The 14999-nt window shown below is 29.6% G+C and overlaps 1 protein-coding gene across 1 annotated transcript in view; it reads left to right on the top strand.

Moving 5' to 3' along the window:
• Nucleotides 1–14999, top strand: part of LOC118180933 (uncharacterized) — a 206662-nt gene that overhangs the window by 105380 nt on the left and 86283 nt on the right. The gene's annotated exons all lie outside the window — the stretch shown is intronic.

The raw sequence follows: 14999 nt of genomic DNA, 5'->3' as shown, positions 1-14999 counted from the left end.
AATGCTGATACTCAAAGAACTTATTCTCATGAAGCATTTTAGTCAATTCAGTTTGGAGTAAAAATCAATTACTGTAGAGAAATCCTGTAAAACTCGAGTAACCGTCCCCGACACTTTCATCGTTACGCATTTGAGTACTATATTATTTGTAGAAATTAAACATTGGAAATTGTCATTATGAAATCGAATTCAAAGTAAAGTTGAAATAAACATAGAAGATTATAAAAAAGATAAATAATGCAAACTTTGTAAAAACAAATCAAAGAAAATATAAAAATAATATAATGTAAATAAGATCAGTGAATGTACATGAAGATATAAAGGCCAGAAAGGTATTAAGTAACTTACATTCTTTCTAGTGGGGGAGTTGGCAAAGTGTTCTCTTCGTGTCTGACTCAGAAGTGTAGGGTGTCCGAAAATTCTTAGCGGCAGTAGGGGCTTTGAATAATATCAGTCGGTAAGACTTGGGTGAAGTAATTTATGGTAGTGGGTGGGACTTGGAATTCTTGAGGGATGTATTTTGTGGAGTTCTTATCTGAGAGAGACCGTTTGTTAAGATTTTTTGAAAATACTAGTGAATGGAAATTAATTAATTTCTGACTAATTGTCGTGTTGCAATGATTAAGAATTTAAGAAAGGAAAAAGGCATTTTCGCTGTCCAAGAGCTAATAGACAGTCTAAAGGCAGGAAATAGGCCCATTTTTTTAGTAACAGTATATGTCTGAAGACAATTAGCTTTTTACAATATATACAATTGAGTAATTACACTATATACAAATCTTTCAACTGACAGTCATCCAACTTATACCGCCTTCTCAGGTTTAGGAATAAATTATCATATCCCTATCAGTTAAATGATTTAGAGTGAGTATTTAACGCCTGCTCTTTTAAGGCAATGGTTGATAAATTGAAAGGGAATTAGATTATTTTTGAGAATTTTGATAAGGATCAAAATTTCGCGTTGTAAATCTATTGTATCTGTGTATATAGTTTTAATTCGTTGTATTTGATTAATTATAGTATTGTTAATTACTTTTTTGGATATGTTGGAGTTCCAATTTATTAATTTGTTAGTATTGAAATTGAAGTTTCTTGTTTTGTCAAAAAGTAAAATTTTTTTGTAGTTAATGATTTGAAGATCTAGAAAGTCTATGCTATTTTGTGAATTATTAGTTTTATTAAGTTTAAGGCAATTCGGATAAATGTCGGAGTTTTCAATTTTACCAAAATTATTAATTGTAATAAGGTCATCAATATATCTGTAGGTGTGTTTGTAGTAATTTAACTCTTTTGGTTGTAGATTTTTTTGGAAGTTAAATTCTTTGACAAATAAAAAGATATTACAGATCGAGGTGCTGGAATGTAAGCCCATTGGCAATCCTCTGACTTGTTTAAAAAGTTGATTTTGAAACTTGATGTAGTTATGAAAAAGTGTGCATTTTAGGTAGGTTTTCCATTTGTCAAGAGTCATGATATTGAGTATATTAGGGAAAAGTATTGGTAGATCAAGTAGACTGGTATAGATTTCTTCTAGAGGAAGTGAGGTATATAAGTTTTCAAAATCATAGCAGTTAATGTTTTGGATGTTAATGGTATGAATGGTATTAATGACAGGAGTGTTATTATGAATGATCCAGCAATAGTTATGATTAGTGTTACAATCATTGAAAATAAATTTACAGATTTTATTAAGTTGAATTGAAAAATAATAGTCTATATTTTTCTTGTAATTATTAGTTCCATTAGCTATAAATCTAAATTTTAATGGTGTTTTATGGAATTTGGGAATCGCATAAAGATTAGTAAATCTGTTGTAGTTTGCATTGAAAGTAATATTGAGTTTCTTATGAAAAGTTTTAATCCTGTTTATTATAGATGTTTCTGTAAGGTTGGCTAATTGATAAGTAGTTGCGTTGAGAAGTTCTTTATGAATAATCTCAGTGTAGAATTGTTTTCATATAATGCTAAAGTTATTAGTTGCTTTATCTATTTTTGTAATAGTAAAAAGCTGTTTTAATTTATTAATATCTGATGTAAGTTGCGACCAATTCAGTGTACTTTTAAATTTGAGGTGACTGATTTCTGTGGATATGCGTTGAAGAATTTTAGCTTTCCATTTTAAGAAGGTATCTATGGGTAAATTCAGTTGATAGCTTGCTTTAACTATAAATTCGTTGATGTTGTTTTCGAAAGTCTTGTAACAGTAATTTGTAGTCATGTTTCTAACTGGTCTAAATTTTGTACCATAACTCATTAGTGTTTTTAGTTGATGGTTTTGTATGATATTCAGGTTGCCAGTATTCATGTGCTGGTGATGAGAATCTACGTAATTGCTATAAATTGGTGTCTTACAATGTCATTCTGCAGTTTCATCTATTTCATGGTGGTTAGTAAGCAAGTTGCTTAAGGTCCTTTGATATTTAAATGCAATCATTGGTATTGTGTCAACTTCGGGGAAGTAATCTTTACAATCTCTGATGATTCTTGAGAAATGAATATTGTCAAACTGCGGATGCAGAAAATTGACTAAAATAAATTTTGCGTTGAGTGAGAGTATTAGAGAGTCTGAAAAGAATAAAATCAAGAATCATGTCTTTAATGATTTGTATGTCGTCGTAGCTTTCTTGAATGAATTTATTTAGTTTGATAAGGAATTTATTAGTACAAGAGTGTAACCAGTTGAGAAGTTTCTTGGGAAAGCAGTCTGAGTCAAAAAAACATTTCAATTGTTTTTTCAATGCAAGTGTATCCAAAGTGGATAAAAATCTCGCATTATTTTTTATTTTGCTTCCTCTTTTTCCTCTCTGCGTTTTGATGCTGTAGAGTTTAAATTGGCTGAAAATAGACTTCGTACAAGTATCTCTATGACTATGTATATAAGTGTTAAGTCCATATGGATAAAGTGAACGTTGTTTTAGTATATAGAGAGATTCCTGAAAAATTCGTGTTTTGTGATTGGGTATTATATCTAGTATCTGAAGTTGAATAGAGTTGAAGTCATGGTGTTTAAAGTGTTCTAATTCTGCTGATTTTATTTTAATGCTATTTTTTTGTGTGTTGAATTTTTTGATTGGAGCTCTATGGTTATTGATTCGAAAGTTAAGATTGTTTTTAGTCTGTCCTATATATTTAATATGTCAAGTACCGCATGTAATCATGTAAATACAGTTAAATGTTTTTCATAGAAATTGTTTTTTGGGTTTACCTGTAGCAGGCATGGCGTTAAATTTTCAAGTTTGTCATCTAGTGGAATGACATTTAGTGATTTCAATATGAGTTAAACTAGCAAGATATAAAAGTAAGGAGGCTGCTAACCTTCAATACAGTAAAGTTTTTGTATAAGAACTTTAAAACTTAAAAAGGATGGAGATAATATATAAAGTGGGTACATTAGGTAAGAGATAAATAGCGCTAATAGCTGCTATTTAGCATATCAAATGTTGTATGATCTTAAATCCATTTAGTGCGAATACAAGTTATTATTACTTGCGCAATTGCTGCAAAGTTAGTTAATAATAATTTATTTCCTAAACAGTAATGATTAATTGATTATATTATCTCCTAAGTTTATTTAAAGTAGAATTATTTTAAAAGTGTGCATCCATACTGGTAAGTTATATTTTGAAAGATGTTTTGAAGTAATTTGAAAGCAAAATGTTAATAATGTTTTAATGGGGACTGGAGTTAAATCATCACAAAGAATAATATTTCAATTGTAAAAGGAAAAATTAAAACATGTAATCATTGTCATTGATCGGAAATTAGTTGACTTTTCAAGGGGAACAAACCAACTCCCGTTCAATGAAGGGGCTTTGAATAATATCAGTCGGTAAGACTTGGGTGAAGTAATTTATGGTAGTGGGTGGGACTTGGAATTCTTGAGGGATGTATTTTGTGGAGTTCTTATCTGAGAGAGACCGTTTGTTAAGATTTTTTGAAAATACTAGTGAATGGAAATTAATTAATTTCTGGCTAATTGTCGTGTTGCAATGATTAAGAATTTAAGAAAGGAAAAAGGCATTTTCGCTGTCCAAGAGCTAATAGACAGTCTAAAGGCAGGAAATAGGCCCATTTTTTTAGTAACAGTATATGTCTGAAGACAATTAGCTTTTTACAATATATACAATTGAGTAATTACACTATATACAAATCTTTCAACTGACAGTCATCCAACTTATACCGCCTTCTCAGGTTTAGGAATAAATTATCATATCCCTATCAGTTAAATGATTTAGAGTGAGTATTTAACGCCTGCTCTTTTAAGGCAATGGTTGATAAATTGAAAGGGAATTAGATTATTTTTGAGAATTTTGATAAGGATCAAAATTTCGCGTTGTAAATCTATTGTATCTGTGTATATAGTTTTAATTCGTTGTATTTGATTAATTATAGTATTGTTAATTACTTTTTTGGATATGTTGGAGTTCCAATTTATTAATTTGTTAGTATTGAAATTGAAGTTTCTTGTTTTGTCAAAAAGTAAAATTTTTTTGTAGTTAATGATTTGAAGATCTAGAAAGTCTATGCTATTTTGTGAATTATTAGTTTTATTAAGTTTAAGGCAATTCGGATAAATGTCGGAGTTTTCAATTTTACCAAAATTATTAATTGTAATAAGGTCATCAATATATCTGTAGGTGTGTTTGTAGTAATTTAACTCTTTTGGTTGTAGATTTTTTTGGAAGTTAAATTCTTTGACAAATAAAAAGATATTACAGATCGAGGTGCTGGAATGTAAGCCCATTGGCAATCCTCTGACTTGTTTAAAAAGTTGATTTTGAAACTTGATGTAGTTATGAAAAAGTGTGCATTTTAGGTAGGTTTTCCATTTGTCAAGAGTCATGATATTGAGTATATTAGGGAAAAGTATTGGTAGATCAAGTAGACTGGTATAGATTTCTTCTAGAGGAAGTGAGGTATATAAGTTTTCAAAATCATAGCAGTTAATGTTTTGGATGTTAATGGTATGAATGGTATTAATGACAGGAGTGTTATTATGAATGATCCAGCAATAGTTATGATTAGTGTTACAATCATTGAAAATAAATTTACAGATTTTATTAAGTTGAATTGAAAAATAATAGTCTATATTTTTCTTGTAATTATTAGTTCCATTAGCTATAAATCTAAATTTTAATGGTGTTTTATGGAATTTGGGAATCGCATAAAGATTAGTAAATCTGTTGTAGTTTGCATTGAAAGTAATATTGAGTTTCTTATGAAAAGTTTTAATCCTGTTTATTATAGATGTTTCTGTAAGGTTGGCTAATTGATAAGTAGTTGCGTTGAGAAGTTCTTTATGAATAATCTCAGTGTAGAATTGTTTTCATATAATGCTAAAGTTATTAGTTGCTTTATCTATTTTTGTAATAGTAAAAAGCTGTTTTAATTTATTAATATCTGATGTAAGTTGCGACCAATTCAGTGTACTTTTAAATTTGAGGTGACTGATTTCTGTGGATATGCGTTGAAGAATTTTAGCTTTCCATTTTAAGAAGGTATCTATGGGTAAATTCAGTTGATAGCTTGCTTTAACTATAAATTCGTTGATGTTGTTTTCGAAAGTCTTGTAACAGTAATTTGTAGTCATGTTTCTAACTGGTCTAAATTTTGTACCATAACTCATTAGTGTTTTTAGTTGATGGTTTTGTATGATATTCAGGTTGCCAGTATTCATGTGCTGGTGATGAGAATCTACGTAATTGCTATAAATTGGTGTCTTACAATGTCATTCTGCAGTTTCATCTATTTCATGGTGGTTAGTAAGCAAGTTGCTTAAGGTCCTTTGATATTTAAATGCAATCATTGGTATTGTGTCAACTTCGGGGAAGTAATCTTTACAATCTCTGATGATTCTTGAGAAATGAATATTGTCAAACTGCGGATGCAGAAAATTGACTAAAATAAATTTTGCGTTGAGTGAGAGTATTAGAGAGTCTGAAAAGAATAAAATCAAGAATCATGTCTTTAATGATTTGTATGTCGTCGTAGCTTTCTTGAATGAATTTATTTAGTTTGATAAGGAATTTATTAGTACAAGAGTGTAACCAGTTGAGAAGTTTCTTGGGAAAGCAGTCTGAGTCAAAAAAACATTTCAATTGTTTTTTCAATGCAAGTGTATCCAAAGTGGATAAAAATCTCGCATTATTTTTTATTTTGCTTCCTCTTTTTCCTCTCTGCGTTTTGATGCTGTAGAGTTTAAATTGGCTGAAAATAGACTTCGTACAAGTATCTCTATGACTATGTATATAAGTGTTAAGTCCATATGGATAAAGTGAACGTTGTTTTAGTATATAGAGAGATTCCTGAAAAATTCGTGTTTTGTGATTGGGTATTATATCTAGTATCTGAAGTTGAATAGAGTTGAAGTCATGGTGTTTAAAGTGTTCTAATTCTGCTGATTTTATTTTAATGCTATTTTTTTGTGTGTTGAATTTTTTGATTGGAGCTCTATGGTTATTGATTCGAAAGTTAAGATTGTTTTTAGTCTGTCCTATATATTTAATATGTCAAGTACCGCATGTAATCATGTAAATACAGTTAAATGTTTTTCATAGAAATTGTTTTTTGGGTTTACCTGTAGCAGGCATGGCGTTAAATTTTCAAGTTTGTCATCTAGTGGAATGACATTTAGTGATTTCAATATGAGTTAAACTAGCAAGATATAAAAGTAAGGAGGCTGCTAACCTTCAATACAGTAAAGTTTTTGTATAAGAACTTTAAAACTTAAAAAGGATGGAGATAATATATAAAGTGGGTACATTAGGTAAGAGATAAATAGCGCTAATAGCTGCTATTTAGCATATCAAATGTTGTATGATCTTAAATCCATTTAGTGCGAATACAAGTTATTATTACTTGCGCAATTGCTGCAAAGTTAGTTAATAATAATTTATTTCCTAAACAGTAATGATTAATTGATTATATTATCTCCTAAGTTTATTTAAAGTAGAATTATTTTAAAAGTGTGCATCCATACTGGTAAGTTATATTTTGAAAGATGTTTTGAAGTAATTTGAAAGCAAAATGTTAATAATGTTTTAATGGGGACTGGAGTTAAATCATCACAAAGAATAATATTTCAATTGTAAAAGGAAAAATTAAAACATGTAATCATTGTCATTGATCGGAAATTAGTTGACTTTTCAAGGGGAACAAACCAACTCCCGTTCAATGAAGGGGCTTTGAATAATATCAGTCGGTAAGACTTGGGTGAAGTAATTTATGGTAGTGGGTGGGACTTGGAATTCTTGAGGGATGTATTTTGTGGAGTTCTTATCTGAGAGAGACCGTTTGTTAAGATTTTTTGAAAATACTAGTGAATGGAAATTAATTAATTTCTGACTAATTGTCGTGTTGCAATGATTAAGAATTTAAGAAAGGAAAAAGGCATTTTCGCTGTCCAAGAGCTAATAGACAGTCTAAAGGCAGGAAATAGGCCCATTTTTTTAGTAACAGTATATGTCTGAAGACAATTAGCTTTTTACAATATATACAATTGAGTAATTACACTATATACAAATCTTTCAACTGACAGTCATCCAACTTATACCGCCTTCTCAGGTTTAGGAATAAATTATCATATCCCTATCAGTTAAATGATTTAGAGTGAGTATTTAACGCCTGCTCTTTTAAGGCAATGGTTGATAAATTGAAAGGGAATTAGATTATTTTTGAGAATTTTGATAAGGATCAAAATTTCGCGTTGTAAATCTATTGTATCTGTGTATATAGTTTTAATTCGTTGTATTTGATTAATTATAGTATTGTTAATTACTTTTTTGGATATGTTGGAGTTCCAATTTATTAATTTGTTAGTATTGAAATTGAAGTTTCTTGTTTTGTCAAAAAGTAAAATTTTTTTGTAGTTAATGATTTGAAGATCTAGAAAGTCTATGCTATTTTGTGAATTATTAGTTTTATTAAGTTTAAGGCAATTCGGATAAATGTCGGAGTTTTCAATTTTACCAAAATTATTAATTGTAATAAGGTCATCAATATATCTGTAGGTGTGTTTGTAGTAATTTAACTCTTTTGGTTGTAGATTTTTTTGGAAGTTAAATTCTTTGACAAATAAAAAGATATTACAGATCGAGGTGCTGGAATGTAAGCCCATTGGCAATCCTCTGACTTGTTTAAAAAGTTGATTTTGAAACTTGATGTAGTTATGAAAAAGTGTGCATTTTAGGTAGGTTTTCCATTTGTCAAGAGTCATGATATTGAGTATATTAGGGAAAAGTATTGGTAGATCAAGTAGACTGGTATAGATTTCTTCTAGAGGAAGTGAGGTATATAAGTTTTCAAAATCATAGCAGTTAATGTTTTGGATGTTAATGGTATGAATGGTATTAATGACAGGAGTGTTATTATGAATGATCCAGCAATAGTTATGATTAGTGTTACAATCATTGAAAATAAATTTACAGATTTTATTAAGTTGAATTGAAAAATAATAGTCTATATTTTTCTTGTAATTATTAGTTCCATTAGCTATAAATCTAAATTTTAATGGTGTTTTATGGAATTTGGGAATCGCATAAAGATTAGTAAATCTGTTGTAGTTTGCATTGAAAGTAATATTGAGTTTCTTATGAAAAGTTTTAATCCTGTTTATTATAGATGTTTCTGTAAGGTTGGCTAATTGATAAGTAGTTGCGTTGAGAAGTTCTTTATGAATAATCTCAGTGTAGAATTGTTTTCATATAATGCTAAAGTTATTAGTTGCTTTATCTATTTTTGTAATAGTAAAAAGCTGTTTTAATTTATTAATATCTGATGTAAGTTGCGACCAATTCAGTGTACTTTTAAATTTGAGGTGACTGATTTCTGTGGATATGCGTTGAAGAATTTTAGCTTTCCATTTTAAGAAGGTATCTATGGGTAAATTCAGTTGATAGCTTGCTTTAACTATAAATTCGTTGATGTTGTTTTCGAAAGTCTTGTAACAGTAATTTGTAGTCATGTTTCTAACTGGTCTAAATTTTGTACCATAACTCATTAGTGTTTTTAGTTGATGGTTTTGTATGATATTCAGGTTGCCAGTATTCATGTGCTGGTGATGAGAATCTACGTAATTGCTATAAATTGGTGTCTTACAATGTCATTCTGCAGTTTCATCTATTTCATGGTGGTTAGTAAGCAAGTTGCTTAAGGTCCTTTGATATTTAAATGCAATCATTGGTATTGTGTCAACTGCGGGGAAGTAATCTTTACAATCTCTGATGATTCTTAAGAAATGAATATTGTCAAACTGCGGATGCAGAAAATTGACTAAAATAAATTTTGCGTTGAGTGAGACTATTAGAGAGTCTGAAAAGAATAAAATCAAGAATCATGTCTTTAATGATTTGTATGTCGTCGTAGCTTTCTTGAATGAATTTATTTAGTTTGATAAGGAATTTATTAGTACAGGAGTGTAACCAGTTGAGAAGTTTCTTGGGAAAGCAGTCTGAGTCAAAAAAACATTTCAATTGTTTTTTCAATGCAAGTGTATCCAAAGTGGATAAAAATCTCGCATTATTTTTTATTTTGCTTCCTCTTTTTCCTCTCTGCGTTTTGATGCTGTAGAGTTTAAATTGGCTGAAAATAGACTTCGTAGAAGTATCACTATGACTATGTATATAAGTGTTAAGTCCATATGGATAAAGTGAACGTTGTTTTAGTATATAGAGAGATTCCTGAAAAATTCGTGTTTTGTGATTGGGTATTATATCTAGTATCTGAAGTTGAATAGAGTTGAAGTCATGGTGTTTAAAGTGTTCTAATTCTGCTGATTTTATTTTAATGCTATTTTTTTGTGTGTTGAATTTTTTGATTGGAGCTCTATGGTTATTGATTCGAAAGTTAAGATTGTTTTTAGTCTGTCCTATATATTTAACATGTCAAGTACCGCATGTAATCATGTAAATACAGTTAAATGTTTTTCATAGAAATTGTTTTTTGGGTTTACCTGTAGCAGGCATGGCGTTAAATTTTCAAGTTTGTCATCTAGTGGAATGACATTTAGTGATTTCAATATGAGTTAAACTAGCAAGATATAAAAGTAAGGAGGCTGCTAACCTTCAATACAGTAAAGTTTTTGTATAAGAACTTTAAAACTTAAAAAGGATGGAGATAATATATAAAGTGGGTACATTAGGTAAGAGATAAATAGCGCTAATAGCTGCTATTTAGCATATCAAATGTTGTATGATCTTAAATCCATTTAGTGCGAATACAAGTTATTATTACTTGTGCAATTGCTGCAAAGTTAGTTAATAATAATTTATTTCCTAAACAGTATTGATTAATTGATTATATTATCTCCTAAGTTTAATTAAAGTAGAATTATTTTAAAAGTGTGCATCCATACTGGTAAGTTATATTTTGAAAGATGTTTTGAAGTAATTTGAAAGCAAAATGTTAATAATGTTTTAACGCGGACTGGAGTTAAATCATCACGAAGAATAATATTTCAATTGTAAAAGGAAAAATTAAAACATGTAATCATTGTCATTGATCGGAAATTAGTTGACTTTTCAAGGGGAACAAACCAACTCCCGTTCAATGAACAATAATTGATAAAAATACGTAAATACGAAAGTGTTTCGTCTTTACTCGAGTTATAAGTTAAAGCCAAACCGGCAATTCTAGTCAGGCCAAATATTTCCGCGAATAGTAGGAATTATGAACTAATGCTGATACTCAAAGAACTTATTCTCATGAAGCATTTTAGTCAATTCAGTTTGGAGTAAAAATCAATTACTGTAGAGAAATCCTGTAAAACTCGAGTAACCGTCCCCGACACTTTCATCGTTACGCATTTGAGTACTATATTATTTGTAGAAATTAAACATTGGAAATTGTCATTATGAAATCGAATTCAAAGTAAAGTTGAAATAAACATAGAAGATTATAAAAAAGATAAATAATGCAAACTTTGTAAAAACAAATCAAAGAAAATATAAAAATAATATAATGTAAATAAGATCAGTGAATGTACATGAAGATATAAAGGCCAGAAAGGTATTAAGTAACTTACATTCTTTCTAGTGGGGGAGTTGGCAAAGTGTTCTCTTCGTGTCTGACTCAGAAGTGTAGGGTGTCCGAAAATTCTTAGCGGCAGTAGGGGCTTTGAATAATATCAGTCGGTAAGACTTGGGTGAAGTAATTTATGGTAGTGGGTGGGACTTGGAATTCTTGAGGGATGTATTTTGTGGAGTTCTTATCTGAGAGAGACCGTTTGTTAAGATTTTTTGAAAATACTAGTGAATGGAAATTAATTAATTTCTGACTAATTGTCGTGTTGCAATGATTAAGAATTTAAGAAAGGAAAAAGGCATTTTCGCTGTCCAAGAGCTAATAGACAGTCTAAAGGCAGGAAATAGGCCCATTTTTTTAGTAACAGTATATGTCTGAAGACAATTAGCTTTTTACAATATATACAATTGAGTAATTACACTATATACAAATCTTTCAACTGACAGTCATCCAACTTATACCGCCTTCTCAGGTTTAGGAATAAATTATCATATCCCTATCAGTTAAATGATTTAGAGTGAGTATTTAACGCCTGCTCTTTTAAGGCAATGGTTGATAAATTGAAAGGGAATTAGATTATTTTTGAGAATTTTGATAAGGATCAAAATTTCGCGTTGTAAATCTATTGTATCTGTGTATATAGTTTTAATTCGTTGTATTTGATTAATTATAGTATTGTTAATTACTTTTTTGGATATGTTGGAGTTCCAATTTATTAATTTGTTAGTATTGAAATTGAAGTTTCTTGTTTTGTCAAAAAGTAAAATTTTTTTGTAGTTAATGATTTGAAGATCTAGAAAGTCTATGCTATTTTGTGAATTATTAGTTTTATTAAGTTTAAGGCAATTCGGATAAATGTCGGAGTTTTCAATTTTACCAAAATTATTAATTGTAATAAGGTCATCAATATATCTGTAGGTGTGTTTGTAGTAATTTAACTCTTTTGGTTGTAGATTTTTTTGGAAGTTAAATTCTTTGACAAATAAAAAGATATTACAGATCGAGGTGCTGGAATGTAAGCCCATTGGCAATCCTCTGACTTGTTTAAAAAGTTGATTTTGAAACTTGATGTAGTTATGAAAAAGTGTGCATTTTAGGTAGGTTTTCCATTTGTCAAGAGTCATGATATTGAGTATATTAGGGAAAAGTATTGGTAGATCAAGTAGACTGGTATAGATTTCTTCTAGAGGAAGTGAGGTATATAAGTTTTCAAAATCATAGCAGTTAATGTTTTGGATGTTAATGGTATGAATGGTATTAATGACAGGAGTGTTATTATGAATGATCCAGCAATAGTTATGATTAGTGTTACAATCATTGAAAATAAATTTACAGATTTTATTAAGTTGAATTGAAAAATAATAGTCTATATTTTTCTTGTAATTATTAGTTCCATTAGCTATAAATCTAAATTTTAATGGTGTTTTATGGAATTTGGGAATCGCATAAAGATTAGTAAATCTGTTGTAGTTTGCATTGAAAGTAATATTGAGTTTCTTATGAAAAGTTTTAATCCTGTTTATTATAGATGTTTCTGTAAGGTTGGCTAATTGATAAGTAGTTGCGTTGAGAAGTTCTTTATGAATAATCTCAGTGTAGAATTGATTTCATATAATGCTAAAGTTATTAGTTGCTTTATCTATTTTTGTAATAGTAAAAAGCTGTTTTAATTTATTAATATCTGATGTAAGTTGCGACCAATTCAGTGTACTTTTAAATTTGAGGTGACTGATTTCTGTGGATATGCGTTGAAGAATTTTAGCTTTCCATTTTAAGAAGGTATCTATGGGTAAATTCAGTTGATAGCTTGCTTTAACTATAAATTCGTTGATGTTGTTTTCGAAAGTCTTGTAACAGTAATTTGTAGTCATGTTTCTAACTGGTCTAAATTTTGTACCATAACTCATTAGTGTTTTTAGTTGATGGTTTTGTATGATATTCAGGTTGCCAGTATTCATGTGCTGGTGATGAGAATCTACGTAATTGCTATAAATTGGTGTCTTACAATGTCATTCTGCAGTTTCATCTATTTCATGGTGGTTAGTAAGCAAGTTGCTTAAGGTCCTTTGATATTTAAATGCAATCATTGGTATTGTGTCAACTTCGGGGAAGTAATCTTTACAATCTCTGATGATTCTTGAGAAATGAATATTGTCAAACTGCGGATGCAGAAAATTGACTAAAATAAATTTTGCGTTGAGTGAGAGTATTAGAGAGTCTGAAAAGAATAAAATCAAGAATCATGTCTTTAATGATTTGTATGTCGTCGTAGCTTTCTTGAATGAATTTATTTAGTTTGATAAGGAATTTATTAGTACAAGAGTGTAACCAGTTGAGAAGTTTCTTGGGAAAGCAGTCTGAGTCAAAAAAACATTTCAATTGTTTTTTCAATGCAAGTGTATCCAAAGTGGATAAAAATCTCGCATTATTTTTTATTTTGCTTCCTCTTTTTCCTCTCTGCGTTTTGATGCTGTAGAGTTTAAATTGGCTGAAAATAGACTTCGTACAAGTATCTCTATGACTATGTATATAAGTGTTAAGTCCATATGGATAAAGTGAACGTTGTTTTAGTATATAGAGAGATTCCTGAAAAATTCGTGTTTTGTGATTGGGTATTATATCTAGTATCTGAAGTTGAATAGAGTTGAAGTCATGGTGTTTAAAGTGTTCTAATTCTGCTGATTTTATTTTAATGCTATTTTTTTGTGTGTTGAATTTTTTGATTGGAGCTCTATGGTTATTGATTCGAAAGTTAAGATTGTTTTTAGTCTGTCCTATATATTTAATATGTCAAGTACCGCATGTAATCATGTAAATACAGTTAAATGTTTTTCATAGAAATTGTTTTTTGGGTTTACCTGTAGCAGGCATGGCGTTAAATTTTCAAGTTTGTCATCTAGTGGAATGACATTTAGTGATTTCAATATGAGTTAAACTAGCAAGATATAAAAGTAAGGAGGCTGCTAACCTTCAATACAGTAAAGTTTTTGTATAAGAACTTTAAAACTTAAAAAGGATGGAGATAATATATAAAGTGGGTACATTAGGTAAGAGATAAATAGCGCTAATAGCTGCTATTTAGCATATCAAATGTTGTATGATCTTAAATCCATTTAGTGCGAATACAAGTTATTATTACTTGCGCAATTGCTGCAAAGTTAGTTAATAATAATTTATTTCCTAAACAGTAATGATTAATTGATTATATTATCTCCTAAGTTTATTTAAAGTAGAATTATTTTAAAAGTGTGCATCCATACTGGTAAGTTATATTTTGAAAGATGTTTTGAAGTAATTTGAAAGCAAAATGTTAATAATGTTTTAATGGGGACTGGAGTTAAATCATCACAAAGAATAATATTTCAATTGTAAAAGGAAAAATTAAAACATGTAATCATTGTCATTGATCGGAAATTAGTTGACTTTTCAAGGGGAACAAACCAACTCCCGTTCAATGAAGGGGCTTTGAATAATATCAGTCGGTAAGACTTGGGTGAAGTAATTTATGGTAGTGGGTGGGACTTGGAATTCTTGAGGGATGTATTTTGTGGAGTTCTTATCTGAGAGAGACCGTTTGTTAAGATTTTTTGAAAATACTAGTGAATGGAAATTAATTAATTTCTGGCTAATTGTCGTGTTGCAATGATTAAGAATTTAAGAAAGGAAAAAGGCATTTTCGCTGTCCAAGAGCTAATAGACAGTCTAAAGGCAGGAAATAGGCCCATTTTTTTAGTAACAGTATATGTCTGAAGACAATTAGCTTTTTACAATATATACAATTGAGTAATTACACTATATACAAATCTTTCAACTGACAGTCATCCAACTTATACCGCCTTCTCAGGTTTAGGAATAAATTATCATATCCCTATCAGTTAAATGATTTAGAGTGAGTATTTAACGCCTGCTCTTTTAAGGCAATGGTTGATAAATTGAAAGGGAATTAGATTATTTTTGAGAATTTTGATAAGGATCAAAAT

This window comes from Stegodyphus dumicola, chromosome X1 (genome assembly GCF_044657685.1).
Source record: "Stegodyphus dumicola isolate Sdum_Otavi_A_Nest chromosome X1, ASM4465768v1".
Taxonomy (NCBI): Eukaryota; Metazoa; Arthropoda; class Arachnida; order Araneae; family Eresidae; genus Stegodyphus; species Stegodyphus dumicola.
Note: the sequence above shows the minus strand (reverse complement) of the source record. Positions and strands in the feature narration are given on the sequence as shown.